Source organism: Rhinatrema bivittatum, chromosome 2 (genome assembly GCF_901001135.1).
Source record: "Rhinatrema bivittatum chromosome 2, aRhiBiv1.1, whole genome shotgun sequence".
Taxonomy (NCBI): Eukaryota; Metazoa; Chordata; class Amphibia; order Gymnophiona; family Rhinatrematidae; genus Rhinatrema; species Rhinatrema bivittatum.
Genome location: NC_042616.1, coordinates 496,181,066 through 496,206,661, shown reverse-complemented (window position 1 = coordinate 496,206,661; position 25,596 = coordinate 496,181,066).

Sequence of the window (25,596 nt, the reverse complement as noted above, 5' to 3'; positions counted from 1 at the left end):
AATGTGTGGATGAGACGATGATACAGGAAAGAGGGATTCAGTTTTGAAAAGAACTGGAGAATCTTTTGGGGAAGGAGAAGACTTTTCCGAAAGGATAGACTTCACCTTCACCAAAGTGGAACCAAGCTGCTGGCACTAACTTTTAAAAAGGAGATAGAGCAGCTTTCAAACTAGAACAAGGGGGAAAGCCAACAGTCACTCAGCAGTGCAAGGTTCGGAGGAATGTGTCCTTGAAGGATGCTAATCAAACAGGAGAGTTAGGGAATCCCAACAGAGAGGTTCCAATAAAAGCAAACGTAGTCCATGTGCCTAAATGTAAAAAATTACCTGAGCTAAAGATTTCCAAATTATCCCTAATACAAACAAATAATACACTTTGAAATGTCTGTATGCCAATCCCAGAAGTCTAAGTAAGATGGGAGAATTAGAGTGTATAGTAGTAAATGATGAGATTGACATAATTGGGATCACAGAGACTTGGTGGAAGGAGGATAACCAATGGGACAGAGCTATATCAAGTACAAATGATATTGCAATGATAGGGAGGATAGGCTTGATGAAATTTTATGATGATAGGGTTGTGACATTTTATGTTTGGGAGAGTATAGAGTCCAACAGGATAAAGATCATACAAGAGACTAAGGAGTAGATTTTCAAAAAACGCGAATAGGCGTACTTTTGCTGGCGCATCAGGCGCAAGCAAAAGTACGCTGGATTTTAGTAGATACACGCGGAGCCGCGCGTATCCACTAAAATCCTGGATCGGCGCGCGCAAGGCTATGAATTCTGTATAGCCGGCGCGCGCCGAGCCGCGCAGCCTACCCCCGTTCCCTGGTCGCCGCATCTCAAAAAAGATATAATTGCGATGGAGAAGGTACAGAGAAGGGCTACCAAAATGATAAGGGGAATGGAACAACTCCCCTATGAGGAAAGACTAAAGAGGTTAGGACTTTTCAGCTTGGAGAAGAGACGACTGAGGGAGGATATGATAAAGGTGTTTAAAATCATGAGAGGTCTAGAACGGGTAGATGTGAATCGGTTATTTACTCTTTCGGATAGTAGAAAGACTAAAGGACACTCCATGAAGTTAGCATGGGGCACATTTAAAACTAATCGGAGAAAGTTCTTTTTTACTCAACGCACAATTAAACTCTGGAATTTGTTGCCAGAGAATGTGGTTCGTGCAGTTAGTATAGCTGTGTTTAAAAAAGGATTGGATAAGTTCTTGGAGGAGAAGTCCATTACCTGCTATTAAGTTCACTTAGGGGCGGATTTTCAGAGCCCTGCTCGCCTAAATCCGCCCAAAACCGGGCGGATTTAGGCGAGCAGGGCCCTGCGCGTCGGTGAGCCTATTTTACATAGGCCTACCGGCGCGCGCAGAGCCCCGGGACTCGCTTAAGTCCCGGGGTTCTCCGAGGGGGTGTGTCGGGGGCGTGTCGGGGGCGGGTCCGGTCGTCGCGGCGTTTCGGGGGCGTGTCGGCAGCGTTTTGGGGCGGGTACGGGGGCGTGGCTACGGCCCGGGGCGGTCCGGGGGCGTGGCCGCGCCCTCCGTACCCGCCCCCAGGTCGCGGCCCGGCGCACAAGAAGCCTGCTGGCGTGCGGGGATTTAATTCTCCCTCCGGGAGGCGTAAATCCCCGGAGAAAGGTAAGGGGGGGGTGTAGACAGGGCCGGGTCGGTGGGTTAGATAGAGGAAGGGAGGGGAAGATGAGGGGAGGGCGTTAGAGGATTCCCTCCAAGGCCGCTCCGATTTCGGAGCGGCCTTGGAGGGAATGGGGGTAGGCAGCGCGGCTCGGCGCACGCCGGCTATACAGAATTCATAGCCTTGCGCGCGCCTGCCCCCCCGACACGCCCCCCTCGGAGAACCCCGGGACTTACGCGAGTCCCGGGGTCTGCGCGCGCCGGTGAACCTATGTAAAATAGGCTCACCGGCGCGCAGGGCCCTGCTCGCCTAAATCCGCCCGGATTTGGGCGGATTTAGGCGAGCAGGGCTCTTAAAATCCCCCCCTAAATGCTCAGTATAATCTATATGGGTAGAAATCCCATGTGTGTTGGGTAAGAGTATAGTGATAGGAGTATATTACCATTCATCTGGCCAAAATGGTCAGACAGATGATGAAAAGCTAAGAGAAATCAGGGAAGCAAACCAATATGGCAGTGCAGTAATAATGGGAGATTTCGATTACCCCAATATTGACTGGGTAAATGTAACATCAGGACATGCTAGAGACATAAAGTTCCTGGATGGAATAAATGACTCTTTCATGGAGCAATTGGTTCAGGAACCAAAGAGAGAGGGAGCTATTTTAGATTTTTTTTTATAATTTACTCTTTATTAATCATATCAATATTTGACAATAATAGCCATGCCAATAACAAGGATATTAATAGCAGCCAGGAAAAGAAGAAAACCATAATCCATATACAAGAAAATATTCTCAATACCATATTATACTAATACAGCATTAATACTTATCCCTAACTTAAATTATAAAGTAAAGTATATAATATTTTATTTTATATCTGATATCTCTTATACTGTGGGGTAGAATTTCAAAGGGTTGTGCGCGTATCTTATGCGCGCAACCCCCGAAAACCTACCCCTGCCTCCCCCTGCGCACGCCAAGCCTATCTTGCATAAGCTCGGAGGCACGTGCAAGCCCCGGGACACACGTAAGTCCCAGAGCTTCGAATAAGGGGCTGGCCGGGGGCATGATTTGTGTATAACCCTGAGAGATTTGTGTATAACCCTGAGAGATTTACTACTTAATTGTTTTTTGGAGTTCTTTTGTTTCTTTTGTTTCTTTTGTTTCTTCTGTTTTAATTGTTTTAATTGTTTTTAATCGTTTTTAATTGTTTTAACTGTTTAACTGTTCCTTGTAAAGCCCTTGGGCGTCCACTCATGCCTTTGGCATTTCTCTGTTACATGTAAACCGGATTGATTTGTATATTGTACAAGAACTTCGGTATATAAAAACTAAAAATAAATAAATAAAATAAATGTCCGGGGGCATGATGGCGGTCCGGGGGCGGGGCTGAGTGCTCTGGCACAAAGGCCTGTGCTGGGGCAGGGAGCCAGTGGCGCGTGCAACCCTTTGACCCAGAGGCAGGCGTAACTCCACAAAATAAGGTGGGGGAGGATTTAGTTAGAGCTGGGGGGGTGGGTTAGATAGGAGAAGGGAGGGAAAGGTGGGGGGGACAAAAAAAAGTTCCCTCCAAGGCCGCTCCGTTTTCTGAGCACCTTGGAGGGAACGGAGGCAGGCTGCTCGGCTCAGCACGCGCAAGTTGCACAATTGTGCACCCCCCTGCGCGTGCTGACCCTGGATTTTATAACATGTGCGCGGCAGCGCGCGCATGTTATAAAATCGGGCGTAGATTTGTTCGCATCGGGTTGCGCGAACAAATCTGCGTCCTGGCGTAAGTTTAAAGATTTGCCCCTATGAAATCAGGGGAACCAAGATTTTAAGGAGCTGTATTACAAAACACAATAAAAAGAAAAATAAGGAGGATATCCCGGTTTATCTCTTAAATACGATAACAGCTTAGTTTGTGGTATTCCCTATCGAAACGTTTGCCGCCAGAAAAGATTTAAGATCCGATGGCTCATAATAAACGTATTTAGCATTATTAAACCTCATGATACATTTACAAGGAAATCTTACAGTAATTTGTTCACCAATTTGTCTAGATTGTGGACAAAGAGCTAAAATCTCCTTCTTTCTTTGCTGTGTGACTTTAACTATATCTGGAAAAATCCATAATTGTTGTCCATAATATAATACCTGTCTATTACGCATAAAAAATCTAAGCACTAAATCTCTATCTGATGGAAAAATAAACTTAACTCTTAAAATTCCATGTCTAAGTACTTGCTCTTCACCAGATGATTCCAACAAAGTTGATAAATTGGATATTAAAGGTTCTGGTGCCGTACTCTTTTCTTGCTGTACTGCTTCTTCTTTATCAAAAGATATAATGTAAATTTTAGCAAGGGGTGGCACAGCTTCGGGAGTTGTTTTTAAAACCTCCTGAAGGTATTTTTTAAATTGCTCACGTGGAGTGATATATGAATCTGAGCAAAGTTTAGTACTCTTAAATTAAGAAACCTTATTTCATTTTTAATTTTCTCTAATTTTCTTTACTGTGCCATTTCTCCTTGTATAAGATCAGTTTGAACCCTCTGTACTTGAATCATTTTCTGCTCCATTTCTTCAAATTTTGCGGTATGTAGAGAAACTTGTTCCGAAATTTGTGAACGTCTATTTATATCAGCTACCACAGTAATCAAAGACGATATTGACTGCTCCAAGGTCATAATAGCTGTCCAAACAGAATCCAACATAATAACTTAAGGTTTTTCAATTTTCTTTTCAGGAATAACACATACCAAACTTGTACCGCCAGGGATTCCCATAGTATTGTGCCCACTGGCAGTTCCTCCTTCATCCCAAGGAGTTGACGCCATTTGCAGCTCTTGGTGTCCTTCTTCTCTACCTGAAATGAGTTGTTTCACACTGTGGAAAATGTTGTTAGTTTTTCCACTTACTTCGGGGTTCACCAACCCGCCCAATAGGTTCACCTCCTCAGTCTCTGAGAGAGTTTGTCCTATTGCAAGGCCGTCCTTGGATCAATTCACTCCAAAGGATGCTTCATTGAAGGGGGGGGGGAGTTATCTGTGCTCCAGGACTCAGTGAGATGGTCTAAGCTAGTGACGCTGCTATTAGCTCCGAGGCGGGAGTCACGGCACTTCCAACTGGAGCTCTTCCGGGGTCAGCAGGGAAGAAGTTCTCTATTCTTTGCTGTATCGGGCCAGCCGGGGAAGAGATTCAGGCAACTTCCCTGAGTTTCCCTTTGCACTTAGTATGCAGCATGTTTTCCAACAACTATTAGAAGTATACAAGATCCAGCAGCAAAGCAAAGAGCCTCCTCCGTGTCTCTCCTTCAGTCCGCCATCTTGGCCCCCAGCTATTTTAGATTTAATTATTAGTGGAATGCAGGATTTGGTGAGAGAGGTAACGGTGGTGGGGCCACTTGGCAATAGTGATCATGACATGATCAAATTTAAACTAATAACAAGAAGGGGGACAATAAGTAAATCTACAGCTTTAACACTAAATTTTAAAAAGGGAAACGTTGATAAAATGAGGAAAATAGAAAAAAACTGAAAGGTGCAGCTACAAAGGTTAAAAGTGTTCAACAGGCATGGACATTGTTTAAAAATGCAATCCTAGATGTGTAGTCCAGATGTATTTCATGCATTAAGAAAGGTGGAAGAAAGACAAAACGATTACCAGCGTGGTTAAAAGGTGAGGTGAAAGAGGCTATTTTAGCCAAAAAACATCCTTCAAAAATTGGAAGAAGGATCCATCTGAAGAAAATAAGAAAAAGCATAAGTATTGTCAAGTTAAGTGTAAAACATTGATAAGACAGGCAAAGAGAATTTGAAATGAAATTGGCCATAGAGGCAAAAACTCATCATAAAAACTTTTTAAAATATATCCGAAGCAAGAAACCTGTGAGGGAGGCGGTTGACTCATTAGATGACCGAGGGGTTAGGAAAGATAAGGGCATTGCAGAAAGACTAAATGAATTCTTTGCTTCTGTGTTTACTAATGAGGATGTTGGGGAGATACCAGTTCCGGAGATGGTTTTCAAGGGTGATGAGTCAGATGAACTGAACCAAATCACTGTGAATCTGGAAAATGTAGATGGCCACGGGGGAAGTCCCGTGAAGGACCTGTGGCCCCTCACGGGACTTTCCCCGTGGGCGTGGTCATCTGCCACAGTGTCCAAGGGTCCACCCAAAACCTTACAAACAATAACACCAGGATGACGCCCAGATCCCAAACAGTATTCAAAATTGGTATTAATTGATTATCAAATTCTAGTCCTTGTGGTAAGTGTGTGGAGGAGAATCCAGAAAGAACAATTATTTCAGATTTCCTTACATTTAAAGCAAGCTTGTTGCGGTGAAGCCAACTATGGATGGTGGATAAACAGAAACAAGCAAATCGCTTTGTTAAATCCCATGTATCTTTGTGTTGTGGGAGTTTCAGTTTAGTGGACTCTTGGGCTGACCTGCTGGAGACTGGGAATAGATGGTCAATGTCTCTTATGAATAGCAGGCTGGGAGGCAGATGTTCAGGCGGGACATAGATGCTCTTCACCCTGGATGCTGGTACTCCCCCGGGAGGAGCCCGTAGGAGCCCAAGCGCTGGGACTTAAGTGGCTTCACCCTTGGAAGCCGAAGCCCCCCCAGGAGGAGCGGGACTTAGGTGGGTCATGGATCAGGACAGGTAACTGGATCCAGACTAGGACAGTAGCAATACTGTAACTGGGTTCGGCTTCTGGAACCAGGCAGGAACTGAAGCAAGACTCAGGTACTGGAACCAGGCAGGAACTGTAGCAAGACTCGGGAACTAGAACCAGGCAAGAACTGTAGCAGGTAAACAGGAACCAAGCAGGTACTGTAGCAAGCAGACAGGAACCAAGCAGGTACTGTAGCAGGAACGGAGTCTCTACTGGCGGGAATCGGGCTAGAAAGGCGCCCAGTGGCACGCACGCGCGCGCCTAGGAGCAGGGTGTCCTCAGGCACCTTCGCGGTGGCGCAGCCCCAGCGGGGACGCCGCCAAACAGGCCGCAAGCCAGGGCTCCAGCGGCGGGAGCGGGTCCAAAACAAGGAGGTAAGAGCCGGACCGCGGTGCTTGCGGCCAGGACCGCAACATCTTTGAGGGGGAAGAAAAACTGAATATCATCAGTGTAGTGTTTACAATGTATTCCACAGCTCGCCAAAATTCAGCATAGAGGTGTCAAATTTATTTATTTATTTAAAAACTTTTTTATACAGACGTTCATTTGCATATCACATCGGTTTACATATAATGGGGTTAATACAACAAGATTTAGAAAATGAAAAAATAAGTACATGAAACAGGGCGGCGAAGGAACAAGATGGGAAAGAAGTGGAAGGATGAAGAGTCCAGAGGGCGGTTAGATAGGTTAACATAAAACATAGAATAAAATGAGATGGAAAAAAACTATTTACAAAATTCTGAGTTGCGGCTCTCAAGTATATGTTATTGCTGAGGATAAGGCCAAGTCCTGGGTGCACCTGTTGTGAGTGAGTACCAACTGGAGGAACTGGACCTTTTTACATATTACTGCATACAGTTTGTGTGAAAGGACATGAACCTCACTAAAACACCACCAGAAATATCCAAAGCAGAAAGTCAGAAAAGAAGGATGAAGTGATTAACAGTGTCAATTGCTGTTGTAATGTCAAACAAAATGAGCATATAGTCAGTTCATTTTCAAATCTGCGTCTAAGCATAACAAAACTGGAAAGTAATAATGTTTCTGTGCTGTTGGTCAGGAGTGCTCTATCACGTTTCCAATTCAACAGAATACACAAGAATGGTCTAGAATTAATCGTGGAGAAGCCCAAGAATGTTGGCACCCATTCCTTTCATAGTAGAGCCACATCCTTAGACCACAGGTTAGGTTTGGTAGACAGTCAGATTTTGGATATAGGGAGGTAGGCATCCGGTAGATCTAAATTTTATGTCCGTAAATCACAAACCCACTAAATTTACCTCACTGGGCATGCTACGTTAAAGAGAATATGAATCGTTGGACATTCTTACTTACACTGGGCACACAAAAGAGCACAAGCCAAGAAGCAAGGCTATCACCTAGGACAACCACATTGCAAAGTATCCTTTCACTGGCTGGGACAAAGGGGCATAAAGTAAAACCAAATGATACCTGCACTCCTATAGCAGGCCAGAGAGCAATGCAGGCCAGATGAGCTGTTCATACACCTCGGTGGCAACGGCATTGCTTCAATGAAAAGCATTGATCTGATAATAAAGGTAAAGAAAGACTTAAGCTTTTTTAAAGTTAGTTTGGCCAAGAGAGGTGATGATCTGGTCCTACGTGATAGCCAGGTTGGTATGAAGAGATGCTAAGTCAGCACAAGGAGTCGAGAGAAACAAGAAGAAGTTAAACAACATAAGAACATAAGAACATGCCATACTGGGTCAGACCAAGGGTCCATCAAGCCCAGCAACCTGTTTCCAACAGTGGCCAATCCAGGCCATAAGAACCTGGCAAGTACCCAAAAACTAAGTCTATTCCATGTTACCATTGCTAGTAATAGCAACAAGGAGATGGGGAATTTGTAGAGATCCTTGGGAGTATATAGCTAAAATCCTAGGATATGTCTTCTGACTGTTTGGGCCTTTATTGAGCAAATGGTGTTCATTTGTCAGATATAGGCATGGATATATTTCATCTAAGAATGTACACAGTCATTGAAACACTTATAGTGGCCTAAAAAAGGGCTCAGGCAGGAGCAAGCTGGGTAGGGGAGAGTCAGGACCATGTAATGGTTTACTGGTCCCTCCCACGACAGCACCTCAACTTCAACAGTTATGTTCAGGCTCCATTGGATGGGAAGCACCTGGGCCAGTTACGGCCAAGGGCACTTTAGCATCCCAGGTCCACTCCTGATTTTAGTGTTTTCTTAGACCATGGTAAGGGTGAAATGGAGAAGGCAGTAAAAAATTGAGGCAGACGCAAACAGCACAACCTTACGACCTAATTTTAAGAGTCCTGTGTGCACAAATACTGAAGGTTACGCGTGTGGCCGGGCCATGCATACGGTTCGTGCATTTTCTAAAGGACCCAGTCACACGTGTAACCACTGATAAGTGCAGAAGTGACGTGCCTAAAGAAAGGGAAGGGCCAGGGGGCGGGGTCTGGGCAGGGAGGGGCAGGACGGGCCGAGACAGTGCCATAAGCTGCTGTCCTGGGGAAGCACGTGCCGGCAGCCGGCCAGCACATGGCATTTATTTCTGCTCCCGAGTATAAAAATTAAAAAATTGGGGATAGGTTGCATTAGTGTAGGGGTCAGGGAGAATAGGGGAAGAGGAAGGAAGGATAGGGTTAGGGGGAAGGAACTGGGGAAGGTCCTGTTACATCAGCATGCGTTTCTTTCCAATATTCGGATATTAAAATATGCGGATATTAAAATCCGGCATGCATGGGCGCACAAGAATTGTATTTTATAACATGCACGCGCTGATGTGCGCACGTTATAAAATAGCCGCTTTCATGTGCGCATGCCGGGAACAGAGTGCATATGGATGCACGCGCGGACTTTTTAAAATTGACCCCTTAGTGTCGAATTCATGGAGTGGAATGTTGCTGGGTAATAATCATACTAGTTGAGGATTAGTTAGCAAGATTCATGTTGCCTAGGTATGTTTCCACCCCCTCGTTTGCCAGTGAGGGTGAATGGTTAGAGCATGTTGTTATGTTGTTGTTACAGTTGCATTTTGCATTTCACATATGTTTGAATAAAGCTGCTGTGGCTGTTTCCATGCACTGATTAAAGAATCTCGCGTGCATATGGAATAAGGCGGTTATTGGTTAAAGGGGAAGGGGAAGGCAGGGGTGAGGAGGGGGTTGATGTACCAGGCAGATAGTAGGGCATGCCCAGGTTATGAAGAGCGGGCTATAAAAGAAACTGGACCTGGAAGGTGATTAGGCTAGAACCCAAGACACAGAAATAAGTTAAATATCTCCTGTCTCCTCTAGAAAGTTTATATACGGTAAGTGAACCTTTCTGCACTCTGACTCATGAGACATATTCTGCATGTCTAGCTCACTCTTCACTTTCCAAGACTAGTGGGGCTAATCTGATCTGGGCTAACTATGCAAGCTCTTTAAGTCAGTCAGGGCACAGCTCAGGAAATCAGACACAAATCTTGTGCTGAGACAGCATCATTTTGGTCCAAAAGAGAAACTCGATTGTGACAAGTTCACCCTTCATACTCCCATATGATCTATGGTGCATATAAGCTGCACTCTTAAATTTAAAATTTTTCAAAAGGGGTTGACTGTGCAAGAGCTGTCTGCTGGGAATTTAGAGGGAAGATTTAAGAGAGCCACGCACCTCTTCAACTACCTGAGTGATTGATGAAACTGACACGGAGTACTATCAAATGTTATCAAGCAGGGCTGGGAGAGGCTTAGGCATGTGATATGATTTTCTTGTGCTGAAAATCTCAGTATTCACATTTAGTAGAAAAGACATTTTTGTGTTAAGTCTCATAGAAGCAGATTGATTTGGGCAATTTAAGCAGGCATATAGATGTATAGTACCAAAGGGCCAATGACAGATCTCAGATGATACAAAAGTCACAGCAAAGGCACAGAAAAGTTTTCCAACTTAATATAGCAAAAAGAAAAATAGACTTCTAATCAAGCCTGCTTATCTGTGCACAACAATTAATTCTAGAATATGCAAATATTGGCAAGAAAATATAATATATATATATATTAAAATAATACTGGCCAGCTGAGAACTCTTAAAAGACATTGTTAGGATTCGTAGGATGGCCCGAGGTGAAGGTTGATACCACCTGTGGGGAGGAGCCCCACAGGTCTTCACCATTGGGAGGCGAGGCCAGTTGTAGCAGGAGATCAGTGAGTAGTAGCAGAGAGATGGAACGTCCTGCGTCACAGCCACATGATCCCAGGAGCTAGTAGAGAGGATACTGTGAGGAGCCCCGAGGAGCAGGGTGGAGACACAGTTCAGAGGGAACCCACAGTATTCAGGCTGGGCAGGATATGTGAGTGCCAGAGCAAGAGACCCCAACAGAGGAGCGGGGAGCGCGAGGCAGGCACTGTAGGTGAAATGCTGCAGAGACTGTCCCGAGGGGCAGGACAGCATAGCGAGTGGGGCTCTGGTGTGATGACGTAGGCAAACCCTAGGAGCAGGGAAGCCCGAGTCAAATCTCCGAAGCAATGACATAAGCCACCCTGAGGAGCGGAGCTGCACACAAGGTATCGCAGACAAAGGAATCAAGGGACCACCCCGAGGAGCAGCGAAGCACGGAGCACAGTCTCTTGTAGAATGCAGGCACTGCCCCGAGGAGCAGGGGAGTGCGGTGTGCTGACTCCTATGCAGGAAGAAGGTCCGAGAGGCAACCCTGAGAAGCAGGGAAGCTGGTAGGCAGGAACTCTGGAAGCACAGGAGTGGGGAAGCCTGGAGATGGAGTCCCCAACTGGAGCGCGAGTAGGCCCCCAAGGAGCAGGTACCCAGGTTGGAGTCCAGAGCCAAGGCAGGTCCGAAGCAAGAACCACGATCCGAGGAGACAGGAGCAAACACCAGCGAAGGAACTCGTTGCCAAGCCAGTTAGCAAGGGGCGAGGGCGGTCCTTAAGAATCCCAACCTCGTGATAAAATTTACTATGAAACAAAAGGCCAAACACTATCATGTATATTTATGTACATAGTTACATAGTTTAGTGCTTATTCAGTGGCTACTCAGCTTTTCTTGTCTTGTCTCTTCTATTCATTAAGTGAAGCATCTCTTGTCACTATCCAGCAATAGTCTTCAAGCATTGATGGGCTCCATTTGCCCTGATATCATTTTTCCATTGCTGCAATGTCTTGGTGAAATTGTTCGCTGTGCTCATTGCTCACTGCTTCACAGTTTAGTGGAAAAAAATCTAGATAAAAGTGGAAAAAATGTATCTTTAGTGACTTGTTGCAGCCAAGGCTTTTGTATGCCTTGAAAAGATTTTCCACCAACTCCTTGTAAATATATGCCTTGCTGTTTCCAATGTTATTTCCAGGAAAATGTGTTACCACTAATTGAAAAGCTTTCCATGTTGTCTCTTCCTTGCCATGCAATGCACGGTTAAATGCATTATCTTGAAGAAGTTCACGAATCTGAGGGCCAAAAAAGACACTTTCCTTTATCTTAGCTTCACTTAACCTTGGAAATTTACCACCGAGCTATTTGAAGGCTGCTTTAGTTTTTTCCATGGCTTTGACAAAGTTCTTCATCTCAACCAGTTTCATGGTATGGGTGGTAACAAAATCTTCCTGTGAGGGAACTTCCCTTCCCTCTAATCTGACCTTCCCACTCCTTTCCCTAACCTATCCCCACCCCTAGCCCTATCCTAAACCCCCCCAATTTTTTATTTTACCTTTTATGCCTGCCTGGAGGCAGGTGCTAGCTGCACGCGCTGGCAGCCTGCTGGCACACAATCCTCCAACACAGCGGCAAATGGACACTGTGTCGGAGGCCTCTGGCCCTGCCCCCACCCCGTCCCTGGACCGCCCCTTTTGTAAAGCCCCGGGACTTAGACGCGTCACCGAGCCTTTATAAAATAGGCCCAGCGCGCGTAACACCCCCCCCCCCCCACCTGCATAAATCCTCTGGATTTATCGCATAGGGCTTTGAAAATCAGTCCCTTAGGGCTTAACAGCCTAGCTGAGCAGCAGTTAAAATTCAGTGAGCAGAGTTACATCTGTGCTCGCTCGCTCTCTCTCTTTCTCTTGAAGAAGTCAATAGAGATGAAGGGAGTAAATCCAGAACTTGTTTTCTCATGTTCCTTCTGTCTAGACTTTAATCCCTTCTACCCCACCTTCACCACCACCACAGGGTTTGCCTTTCTTAAATATTTTTCCAAGGGACAGGTGAAATTATCACTCAGTAAAATTAATTCTTTAGAGTTATTAAAAATAATATAGTTTGTTCACATTGGAACACCTTCTTACCCCCAAGAAAAAAAAAAAGAAAAGAAAAGCTCCACCTACGAACATGGTGCTTCCCTGTCAACGTGAGTAACAAACTGAAAGGCTGTAATACATCATCACTTTGTGCTTCAGTAAAACTACTCTACCTATACAGGTAGTTTGGGGTAAAGCCAACCCGTACGAGGCATCTTCTCCCTATCCCCCTTCAATCCATGATCTCTATCCAACCCAAACAAATCACTCCTCCATTCCTTCCACTAGGCCTTTTTAATGTATAATTTGCAAACAGAAAATGTCACCTCATTCAAGACCTAATTGAAGAATTCCTACTCCACACATCCCATGTGTCACTAAGACTTGGATAGGAGAAGGAGACGCCGTCACTCTCACTCAGCTTTGCCCACTTGGCTACCAAATTCAACACACACACCCCGACTTATGGGCCATAGTCATAGAAGAGATCTTATCTATTCATTTATCTATTTTTAATATTTATAGCCCACTTATAACAAATCTTCAAATGCTCACTGGCCCTGGAGCTAGTCATTTCTAAACATATACATTTTCTTTTTAAACTGTCAATCACAAATAAATCCTTACAGAGTAGGATATTTCTCCCAGAGTAGTAGCGTGCCTATGGCCAATATGGCCACGGCCATAAGCACCGCTACAAAAAAAGCACCAAGACAAGCAGCACAGCCGGCGAGTCCTCAGAAGAAAAAAAAAGAAGCACAACCCCATCGAAATCGACAGGTCGGTGTGGCTTTAGTAAATGGGAAAGCAGCGTGACCCCGCTGGCAACGCTGCTGATTCCGGCAGTGGCTGCGCTGCTTTCCCAGTTACTAAGGCGGCGCTTACCCCGCCATCGATTTTGGTGGGGGCCACACAGCTTCGTCGGAGGAGGAGTAGCGCTCCCTGCTGGAAGTAGCCCGGTGCCCTGTGGCTGGAAGTTGTTCCTTTGACCACGGGAGCTGAAGAAAAAGACTGCTGCTGCCTGCCAAGTCAATGAGGAAGTGAGTGAGAGCGAGAGCATGTGTGCATGTGTGTAGGAGAGTGAGAGAGAGATCGTGTGTGCATGTGTGGCAGAGAGAGAGATTATGTATGTGGGAGAGTGAGACGGAGCATAAGTGTTTGTGTGTGGGAGAGTGAGAGAGCATGTTTATATGTATGTGGGGGAGTGAGAGAAAGCATATGGGTACATGAGAGGGAGCATGTGTGTTTACAACTACCCCAGTTACTCTCTGCCTGCTAATCCATGACAATTTCAGGGCATCTGGAAATCAAACATTCCAAGGTACGGAAAATCCTTATTTTAATTGTTGGATGTTATTTGATGTGTCTGTTTTGAAATATTCTATTGATGTTTGGAAGATTTTTATATGAGTTTTTAATTATTGAATGTTATTCTATTCATTAATTGTTTTGAATTATTCTTTTTATTGGTATGGTTTTACTAATTTTGTTTTATGAAGAATGGTAATGTTTCTGTTTTTTACATTGTTTGCAGTGCATACAGAATTTGGCTCATTGCGGTTTCCAGTTCAATTTTTGTCTGTACATTTCTATTTATACTGTATGATCTCTTTATTCTATATTTGAGGGTCTAACTGTGTTTAGCGTGTGTGACTGAAGTTAGTTATTCTGTTAGTGTGTAGTTTCTATGTAGAGATCTATAGCAGCTTGGATTGTTCTGCTTTCCTAACCAGGGAATATTTTAGGCCTGGTGTACTATTTATAGTATTAACTTTCATAGGTAGGGTTGTTGCTGTTTGAGTGACTCTCTGAGGGTCATGCCCATGCCGCATTACAGTTGGCCTAATACCATATGAGTTCCAAGCATCTCTTGCTTTTTTTTATTGGGTTTTCTGCTTGGCACCTCAGCAGTGCATGTAAATATAATATACATGTTGTAAAGTGATATTTTTACCACAGAAGACTGTGCTTTGAATATTCTTTTCCATGTAAAATCAATTATTATAAATGCATAATGTTTAATTCTGTGTGAGGAGGGTGTGATGGGATGGGGGTGCAAGGCTGTAAGGTTTTCCTAGGGCCACCTAATACCCTTGCACCGGCCATGGGCATTGCTGTACAAATATTGAACAGAGTCTCCCAACTCGTGGCGTCATGTCTTGTGTAATGGGCGAGGACGCAGTTTTTCACTTGGCCATAGGCGCCAAATTGCCTGGCTACAGCTCTGGTTTCTCCCTGTTTCCTTGAAGTAGAGAGTGCACTCACTGTTTTACTCATGTTAATGCCTTAGCATCAGTCTAACACACAACCATTTCCAGGTTTTTAGTACTGGTACGATCAGTGTACACTGTTTAAGATTCAACAGCAGCCTTGAAGGAGTTATGTATAAAACATACTTGGTGCTCGTTAACCACTCTCCTCCTAGATGTTATTTATTAGAAGCTAAGTTGAAAAGTGGAAGATTTGGTATACCCCAGCCCACCTTGTTCCCGTTTCCTCATAAAGGCAATGAGGGTAGATTGAGGATTAATCTCTCATTATCCTTCCAGTGAGGACTTGGTCTTTTTTTTAGTAAATAGAATGGTAACAAGTCTAAATCTATGTATCAATTTGGGGGAAAGATCATCATGTGAACAAGGTGTTTTATCCATGGAAATGGCTCAGCTTGTTTTAAAATTGCCTGCCTGATATGTGAGTAAACAACCTCTGTGCCTCTGTCCTGTACGCGCATGTTTGCCCAGACTGAATGGAGGCATTCTCAGAGGTGGGGCTGGGGGTAGGGTTTTGCACTTACATGCTTCTGGATTCTCAAAAGTATGAAAAATGTCTGCACACGTTTTAACAGATGCAACTGTGTATGGGTAAGTGTGGTAGAGTCATTTTCAAAGTGAATATACAAGCGTGAGTTTGCTTTGAAAATTGGTGCAACTTATTTATGTTTTTGCTGACTCTCTTGTTCAGGCTGTCACAAAATTACTCCCAGTCTCCCTATTTACCAATGAAAGAGAATAGCGAGATTTTCACCAAGGAGCCACTACAAACATTTTGATTGCTGGAGAATTAACAGCACTATTATGTATGCATCTATTTTGTACATTGCTGTTGCGTCTGCCTTTGCAACAAGGTTCATTCGGTTCCTATTGCTTCTAGGCTACGTCCTGGTTTCTGAAACCTTCTAACCATTGGATTGCTTCTTGGACTTCGACCACCACCTGCCTGACTACGCTGACCTCTCCAAGCCTGACCTCTGCCTGCCTGACCACGCCATCTCTCTTGTGAACTTTATCCCTGGATCATGGACTCTTAGGGCTTCGGCCCCTCTGTGCTCTTGCACCCTCTGTTTGTTCCAGTTCCACGGTGCTTGAGTTCTTATTCTGCAAACCCGTCCAGAGAAGAACTAGGCCATCTGCAGGCTGCTGTCCTCAGGAGATCTGTGGCCCACCTAAGCCCAGGCGGTCCGGGTACCCAAGGGCTCAAGCCCCCGGAACCCCCGGACTATTATTGGTGAAGCTCCTGCTTGCCTCTGTCTCCTCGTGTGCTCCGCCTCCTGGCGGCAGGCACCCTCTGGGACCTCCATGAGGACTGTACCAATCCTGCGCCAGGCCAAGGGTCCACCTCCAGTGCAACAATTGCTTTGACCTTTTTGCATAAGCGATTAATCAAATCCTTAGTAAAGAGAAAAGACAAAGATTAAGAACAGTCTGTAGTTAATTTCTCAAATGGTAAATGGAAAAGGCCTGGTGATGACTTTCCAATAGATCAGACAAAAATTTGGCATTGATCAGAAGGAATTTAATGGATAAAGGAGAACTATGTGGAGGTAGCAGGGAAGCCTTGTGTGTTTAATCTGAAAAACATTCCGCTTATTCTTTATATTCAACAATAAGGCAGAGAAAGAAAAAAATTAATATTTTATTAAAGAAATTGAAAAAGGAGCTAGAATTACATTTAAGAGTAGAAAGATATGCAGACTGCTTCAAGCAAATCAAGACCATTACAGATAATGCATTGCACAAATGTTTGATGAGATTTTACAGAAACAAGGCTATTCGGCAAATATTTTGCAGTCAGAGAATTGCATTAAATACGGCAAGGAAACAGGCATCCTAGATCATTCCTTCTGGTCAGGTGACACTATCAAATGATTTTGAATTAAAATTATAAAGTGCACAGGGGAAATTTGAAGGTTTAGGTTGCAGAGGCTAACAGACATGGTCCTCTTCGAAGAGGCATTATCTATCTCACCTGTTCATAAAGATAAAACTTTAGGTTAAGTCTTCTATTGGCTAAGAAATCTATTTCCCAGTGTTGGAGATCTCCTAAACCTCCCTCTGTGATGCAACTGACAAATGCATTATGGGGTCAATATTCAGCTGTTATCCGGTTGATAATCCTATCCAGCTAACTTGGTTGGGATATTCAGTGATGCAAACGCGTAAGTTTATCTGGCTAACTTTAGCTCTGCTGAACAACATGTTTAACTTATCCTGCTAAATTAGCCAAATAAAACTGTATATCAGCACTTAATCTGGCTACTTATCTAGCCAGATAAGCAGCTCTTCCCCAGATCATCTCATCCCACCCCGCGCTTTGCTGGTAACTATTTAGCCAGATAAACAGTTATCCAGCTAAGTGGCGGCTGCTGAATGCGGTCAAATAAAGAAATGATCCCGCTTGTCTAAGTAGTGCTGAATATCAGCATCTATGCAATCTATTAAATATGGAAGAATATGCTGGGAAAGAGAGTACTCCAAAAAGAAAGAAGAATGGCTTTTCTAGCCATCTGAGATACTGTAATTTCCGGCATATAAGACGACTGGGCGTATAAGACGACCCCCAACTTTTCCAGTTAAAATATAGAGTTTGGGATATACTCGCCGTATAAGACTACCCCTCTTCCAACGCATTCCAACATTTACAGCAGGAGGGAGTGACTCGAGGAGTGGGGGCGTGCTGCCCGATTGGCCGGTGCTGGGCCCAGCACCGGCCAATCGGGGAGCGAGGGAGCGCAGAATGAACTTTTTTGGGTTTTTTTGTAGAAAATTAAATTGCATCTTACTGATTGTTTTCAATTTCATATCTTCAACTACCGGTAATTATCTTATACACTCATGTAAGTAGCAAGCATCTTTCTTTTCATACCAATCTTAAAAATGTGAAGCCAGATTACATGAACCAGATGAAGTTCATTTCACCTTCTTGTCCCTTAGTTGTCACACCACTGGTATTGCCAAGTTACTGTGTCTTAAAGCTCTGAAACCGAAGCAAATTTTTTCTTCTAAGGTGCTAAATCCTGAACTTTGCTGCAGTGTAGACTTTTCTTTAGCTTTAATCGCTGGAATGATTGAAAATAAATGCTTGACTATTCACACTTCAAAAAAACAAAAACATTTTTACAGCATCCGGTGAGGGGAGGGAGTGACTCGAGGAGCGAAGGTGCACTGCCTGATTGGTCGGTGCTGGGCAAAAGGGGCTTGCTTTTACAGCATCCGGGGGAATGACTCGAGGAGCGAGGGCGCGGGGAATGCACCAGATGCTGCAACTTTGGATTACCGGCGACAACTACGGTATACTCCCTATAAGACGATACCCGGCGTATAAGACGACCCCCGACTTTTGAGAAGATTTTCAGGGGTTAAAAACTCGTCTTATACGCGGGAAAATACGGTATATATCTGCAATCATTACCACCTAGGGCAAGGAGTATGGTACTTGATTATTACAGCAGACTAAAATGTCTCAACACAGGAGAGCACAAATGATAAAACTGCTAAGTATTTTCTGATTGCTGATGGGGAGGGGGTGTGTGTGTGTGTGGGGGGGGGGGGGCGGGGGACAGAAAGGGGGGAAGGAGAAAAAGAGTGAGTGGATAATAGAGGCCAGGGGAAGTTAAAGTTGGATTTAAGTCTAGTATGTAAAAGGCACCATGATGTAACAGGTTGTGCTGTGTGTTAACATTTTTCAATACAAAGATTTTTTGAAGGACCTATAGCAGCATTGCTTTTGCTTTTCATGATGTCTTTCTTTACTTCATTATTGCACTAAGTGATCCCCTGACGTATTGCATTTCTAGGGGAACTACATGAGCTCATTTAGAGATTTATCTTGAGAGATTTATTTCATCCTCTAAAAGCACAATTCATTAAACAGACTGATAAAACTGGTCTGCTTTAACTAAGGCCATTTTTATCACAAACTCTTTAATTATTTAAAGCTGTTTTTTAATCAGTACTTACATCTTTTTGACAAGCATTTTTTCAAAGCAAGGGCGAAGCAATTTCAGATTTGAAAAACCACGATCCATTGCTGCTGCACAAGCCATAACATGGGGCTGCTGCAGAAAGACGAGCGTTAAAACTGTGCACTGAAATTCAGTGCCCAGTTTCTTAACACACAAGCTAATAATTTTAACTCCCAATGCAGTATGCTAATGGTATATTAATACATCAGGACTTTAAAAATGTGCACTAGCCAGAAAATGTGCAGAGAGAAAAGACTTAGAGGTGATTTGTAAAAGCCCAGAGTGTGCATTAATCAGGGGATGCATGAATAAATTAGGCTTGCTCCCGCCAAGTGGATTTTAAAAGCCGCCAAGATATGCGCGTATCTCCCGCAGCGCACATATCTCGAAAGGTTTCCGAAAGGGGCCAGGCGAGGGCAAGGCAGGGGCATTTTGGGACGAAAACCTGAGGTGTGTGAGTAAATGGCACGCGCCCAGGTCTCCTGCCTCGTAACTTTTACTTCGGCTGCGGATGACATGGAAGTTAAAAATAAAAAAAAATTAGGCAGATCTGCAGGGTTTTAAGGGTCGAGGCTAACTGGGGGGAGTGAAAGCTATTAAACTGGGGGGGGGGGGGGGTTTGGAAGACCTATCTCTTAACTTGGAAAACTGGGGACGAACTGATAAAACTAGGAATAGGGTCGGTGCACACCCCTTTTAAAATCCCTCGATTCACGAGGTGGAAGCAGGATTTGCATGCAGATGCGTGCACCCATTTAAAACATGTGCGCGTGGCCAGACTATTTTATAACCTGCGCGTATATGCACATGTATGTTATAAAATGGTCGCTTCCCTGGGCGCAGGCCGACATGTGCACATGCATGCAGGTTTGAAAGTTACTGTCTCTGTGCACAGCAAACACAATTTGTCTGCATAAGTCAAATTGTATACACAGAAAACATGGTTTATGGGCACAAATTATGTTTTCCATGTATAAAGTATAATTTATAGGCACAAAATATACTTTCTGCACTGAAAGCATTTTTTGCATGTAAATTATATTTTATGCATGAAAACATAATGGGCTGGATTTTAAAAGGGTTACGCGCATAAGGTACGCGCGTAACCCTTTTTAAATGCCCCTGCGCGCGCCGAGCCTATTTTGCATAGGCTCGGCGGAGTGCGCAAGCCCGGGACGCGCGTAAGTCCCAGGGCTTGCAAAAAGGGGTGGTCGGGGGCATGGCCAGGGGCATTGGTGTCCGCTCGGGGGCGTGTTCGGGGCGTGTGGGTGGTCTGGGGGCATGGCTGAGGGCCCCAACACAGCGGCCTATGTCGGGGCCTGTTGCAGCAGCAGACAGCCGGCGAGCGTAAGTTACGACTGCCCGGAGGCGGGCGTAACTTCGCGGATAAAGGTTAGTAGGGGGATTTAGGTAGGGCTGGGGGGTGGGTTAGATAGGGGAAGGGAGGGGAAGGGAGGGGAAGGTGGGGGGAGGCGGAAGGAAAGTTCCCTCTGAGGCCGCTCCATTTTCGGAGCTGCCTCGGAGGGAATGGGCAGTGCGCGCAGGGCTCGGCGCGCGCAAGTTGCACAAATGTGCACCTCCTCTGCGTGCGCCGACCCCGGATTTTTGTTTGCGCCTGGTGCGCGAACAAAAGTATGCGCGTGCGCTGTTTTTTAAAATGTACCCCACTTTGTGCATATAAACCATGTTTTCTGCTCATAAAATATGAGCTATGTGCACAAGAATGTTTGCAGCGCAGAAAGTATTATGTGTGCACATAAATCATATTTCATGCATGGAAAACATGCTTTTTGTGTGTAAAGCATGTTTTCTGCAGATTATATCCCAACTACAGGTCTCTACACCAGAACTCCAGCTTCTTTTCATAGTCTAGCTTTAGCCCTGGAAACTTTACTCCACCTCAGACTAGGAGCTAAGTTTCCAGTGCTAAGAAAACACAAAGTTACCCTGCACACCTCTCTGCATTGGGAGGAGGGTAATTGTTAATGCCTTAGAGGTGGATTTTAAAAGCCGCAGTTCCTGGCGCGTGCACATGGACGCGATGATTTTATAACATGCATGCATCGCCGCGTGCATGTTATAAAGTACGATACCCATGCGGGCCCGGTTTTATATCGGAGCACGCATGTGCAGGCAGTTCGCAACTCACGAGCGCAAGGGGGGAGGATTTTTTTTTTAAAAAGTGCGGCGCTGCGAATGGCCTTTCCTCAGTTCCTTCCCAGTCTGCTCCAATTAAGGAGCGGACTGGAAGGGAATTTCCCTAACCCCCTATCTACTCTGCCTCCCTTTTCCCCTCTCCTTCCTGACTCCTTAAACCCCTCTTCCTACTTTTTTTTTTTTTTTATTTTGGAACTTACGTCATCTTACAAGATGAAGCAAATTCCACGCACTGGGCCAGCTGCCGGCACGTGCTTCCCTGGGACAGGGCCTAATGGCTGCAGTCCCGGTCAGCCCTGCCCCTCCCCGCCCCTTTTACCGAGTCCAGCATTTCTGCACATATCAGGAGATAACATGCGTGGTCGAGCTGTTTTCAAAATGCGCTGAGCGCACACACGGCCCGGACACGCACGTATTCCCCAGTTTTTGCGCGCACTGCGCTTTTAAAACTCGGCCTTTAATTTGTATGCGGTTTCCATGCAAGGCCTCTGAGAAATGCACATTTCTGTGTGCAAAACTCCTTGCTGCATCAGCAGTAAAGTCTGCACAGAAAAAATGTGCGCACAACTGAGGGTTAAACTGTGCACCGAGCTGAATACACTTTATTGCATCAACCTCGTTACTGGTACAGTTCCCACCAGGAGAAGAAGAACCTTTTAAGAACATTTGGTTTCTGAAGTGGCTGAACTTCAGCTGATATTTCTTTTAACCAGATTTCTAAGCACTATGTCATGTGTTTAAATGACATCAGGAAACACAGTAAGCTCATTTAAAAAAAAAAAAAAAAAAGATTCCCACAGACACAAAATGGGAAGATCCTTATACAAAAATGAGAGAGAGAGAAGCAAAGGACCCAATCATCTGTAATTTTGAGAGGGCTTCATCTCATATTAGAAACCTGCAGAGTGGTGGCAGATATTACTACAAAAGTAATACATAAGGAACATTTTCAAACTGCTTGCAAAGTCGGGGAATGGTGGGGGCAGGGAGTACTTTTTACCTGTGGTCTATATGCCAGTTTTCAAGAGAACATTTTCCATTTGAAAATTGCCTACAAGAATGTACTCACACAACTCTGACCCTGCTTTTTGTGGGGCCACTGTTCCGGGTAAAGTAACGCACCAACGTTTGAAAATGTTAAAATTATGCACAATCCTGCGAGCCCCTCCCCCCAGTCCAGCCCCGGGAATGCCTCCTTTCACCACACATAAAATTATATGCATAGATTAGCCAGCATTCGCCAGTCTCACCTAGAACGAGCGAGAGAAACAAAACCCTAATGCAGAGCCCACTGAGCTTAAGAAGGAGGAAAGACGGCACTGGAAGTATTACCGTCTAGAAGAAATCCCTCTGTCTTCACATCTGGGAATGGGCAGTTGTTGTAGACAGCCCACTCTGTCAGCTCAGCTGGTAATGAACTAAACAAGCACCTGGATAAAGATCTATATTTCTGAGTGGGATTTTGTTTTTTAGCCGTTAGAATTTGTAAGATATGACCCATAAAACTAAAAGGAAGAAAAAAAAAACATCAAAAGAAAATAGACATTTGTTGCTCTAGAAAACTCATATATCGTTATCCTTCATTAGAGTCCAATAACAGATATAGCCATGGGTTTTTATTGAGGATCATTGATGGCATGAATCTGTAAGTATTCCCCTGCTACAGTAGCACTACTGTGATAATATTTGTCATTATTCTTTATAGCTGTAGGCTTCTACATTTTTATTATGTCCTATTCCCTGTGTTAGTCTTTTAAAAAGGCTGATCATTAGACAATGGTCTTGTAGAGCAGATAGTCATTCTGAACATCAGGGAGCCACAGAAGTGTTTTACCTGTACGTCTCAAAATAACTTCCTTGTCTCTCGCCTTTATTTCTGCCTCTGATGGTTGTAAACCTAGCTCTCCTTTCATTTTTTTTTCTCTCACCACACTTCACATCTCAATGCTTTGTATTTGCAGTTAAACATACAATTCATTGTTAAGGTGTGAGAATACAGAATGTTAAACATAGAAACATGGACTAAATAATCAAATTAGGGATCCTACATTCATTTTTTTTTTTATTAAAAACAATTCTCTCTCTCTCACTCTCTCTCTCTCGCTATAAATACATATTTTTTTTCTTAGTTGCCAGTCATTATTACTTGAAATATGTTTTCATATATACAATGCACCATAATACATATGTATAATTTGTATAAGGAATATGAACTATGCTGCCTTTGTCTGGAGGCTTGTCCTCTGCTGTTTATGCCGCACTTATAATAAGGTTGTACCATGGTAATGCTAAGTTCAGAATTTAGTAATAATTCGTACAGCAGCATTGTATATTCATTTACTAATGGTGGGTGCAGCATAGTAGCAGTAGTTTTCAAAAACTGTCAGGCATATCTTGTATAAGGAGTTAAATGAAAATGATAACAGGAAAAGGGATGTTTCAATGACTATTGATTGCTCTGACTGTGAAACATCTCTAGTAGGCATTACTTCTGCTTTAATTTAATTAGGAATTTGAAACACCACAGAGAAAAGGTCTTTTTTTTTTTTTAATACCTTTTTCTGAGTAGTTACACTGTTTTCTTATCAGTTAAGGCCAGGGGCATAATCAAGCAGCATTGAAGACTTTGATCCCATCCCCCCACCCTCCTCTCCGGCTGCGGATGACTAGCTTACAGTGGGGAGAAAGAGTTAGATTTCGCAGTAATTTATTTTTCCACATCACCTGCTACCAGGTGATAAATATGCTGTTTTCAAATTAGCTCCATATTGTGCTCCAGTCACAGGCATTACAAACTGATGTTTCAGCAGGAATTGTAATTTTCGCAACTGACACTAAACTAAAACTTGAAAATTAACCCCATTCCCTTCCCCCTCCATCTACGGCCCCATCCCTCCACAATGTCTAACTGCTTTCCAGAATTATACAGGCTAGACTACACATTTCATGTATTAGTGAAGATCTCTAAAGTAGAGTTATGTCTTTCCTAAGAAGTCAATAGAGAAGACAGTTTCAGAATGACCTGGTTCTAGATTCCCAAATTTGGGGAAGTTAGAAGGAAGTAGGGGATGTTATGATATTTTAACTATTTTTCCCCTCAAATGCCATCTTCTCTCTTCTTTTATACAGACCTGATTGGAATCTACCAATCCCATGCACCTTTCTTAAGATGAAGATAAAAGGGGCCAAAACCAGTAGAACAAAGAATCATCATTTGTAGCTTTTGGACTTTTCTCCCCATTACCTACCTCTCCTCTCCTGACAGCTAACAGAAATGATAATGTCAACAAGACAGAGGCATGAGCCACTGCTTCTTCAGGAATATTGCCTCAAGTGTGGCACAAATATAAGGGTCCAGAAGAAAGTGAAGCTCAAGTATGTTGTCCTGGGCCAACAAGTATCAATTAAGAGTAACACCTAATTTAGAGTTGCCAGCTAGCAACTCCACTGTATGCAGGGACTTTCCTTTCTTAGGAATGCAATAGGAAATCAGAACTACAAGTCCCTTCATGCAATCAGGTAAAACCAGGCCTGAATCAACCTGTTCTGAAAATTTGGAGCCAGTTGGCAATCCTAACCTTATGGAGGACTTGATAGCTAAGGGAGGTCAATAATGAAGAGAGTGGACTTGTGGCCTAGTGGTTACATCAGTGGGCTGAGTACTGGAGAAGCCAGGGTTCAAATACAGTTTCTTCCATTGATGCATCTTATGACATTGGGAAACTCAATTGGACCCCTATTGCTCCAGGTACCCACTTAGATTTTAAGCCCTCTCTGGGACAGAGGTCTACCTACTGCACCTGAATTGTTACTTGCTTTGAACATGGGTTTGGAAAGATGAATAATAAATTCAAATTCAAATCCAACATTTTCATGGATAAAAGTGGGTTTTGGAAAATAGCACCAGATGGGCAGGAGTGAGGAGGAATTGTCCCTACCCCCACTAAAACTCAATGGATAGAACTGTAAGCTTGGAAGAGTCAGGGGATTGGAAAGGAGATTATGTTTACAAGACAGTGGAGCTTTCCTAAAGGTGGAGGGGCTTAATCAGAGCGGTAACTTTCACTAAGCAAAGGGCTAAATAAGGGTGCTGGGTGGCCACGACCCCCAGGGATTTTTGGACAGAGTGGGGTTGGGGGGTCTTTCAGGTGGCCTCGCAGCTCCTTTAAATGATAGCAGAATGGAGATGGGGGACCACCATTCCATGTTGCCATGGCCAGGATCATGTGAGGTTCCCAGCCGCAACAATATGTGGGAAAGCTATAGTGGGATTCATTAAACTGCAATTCTCAGTACCACAATTTAGTAAATTCCACAGAAGTTTTCCCTATGAATCAAACAACAAACTTTAGTATATAGAACCCTAAATGTATATGGTTAGAATTACACAAATTTAGCCTGGTAAAAAGGATCTGCATAGGAAGAGTTCCTAGGGTAGACTTTCAAATGTTGCCAGATAATGCGATGTTCAGAGTTAACCAGCTAAATTTAAGTAGATAACACCAGCAACACAAATAGTAGGCCTAAATCTACCCATTCAAATTTTGAGCGGGTAGATTTAGATGAATATTGAGCTGCATAATTAGCCAGATAAGTGCAAATAAATATTGAGTTATCCACTTTGTAGATTTTTGAAAATTAATCTCTAAATAGATTGGAACAAGAGTAAAAA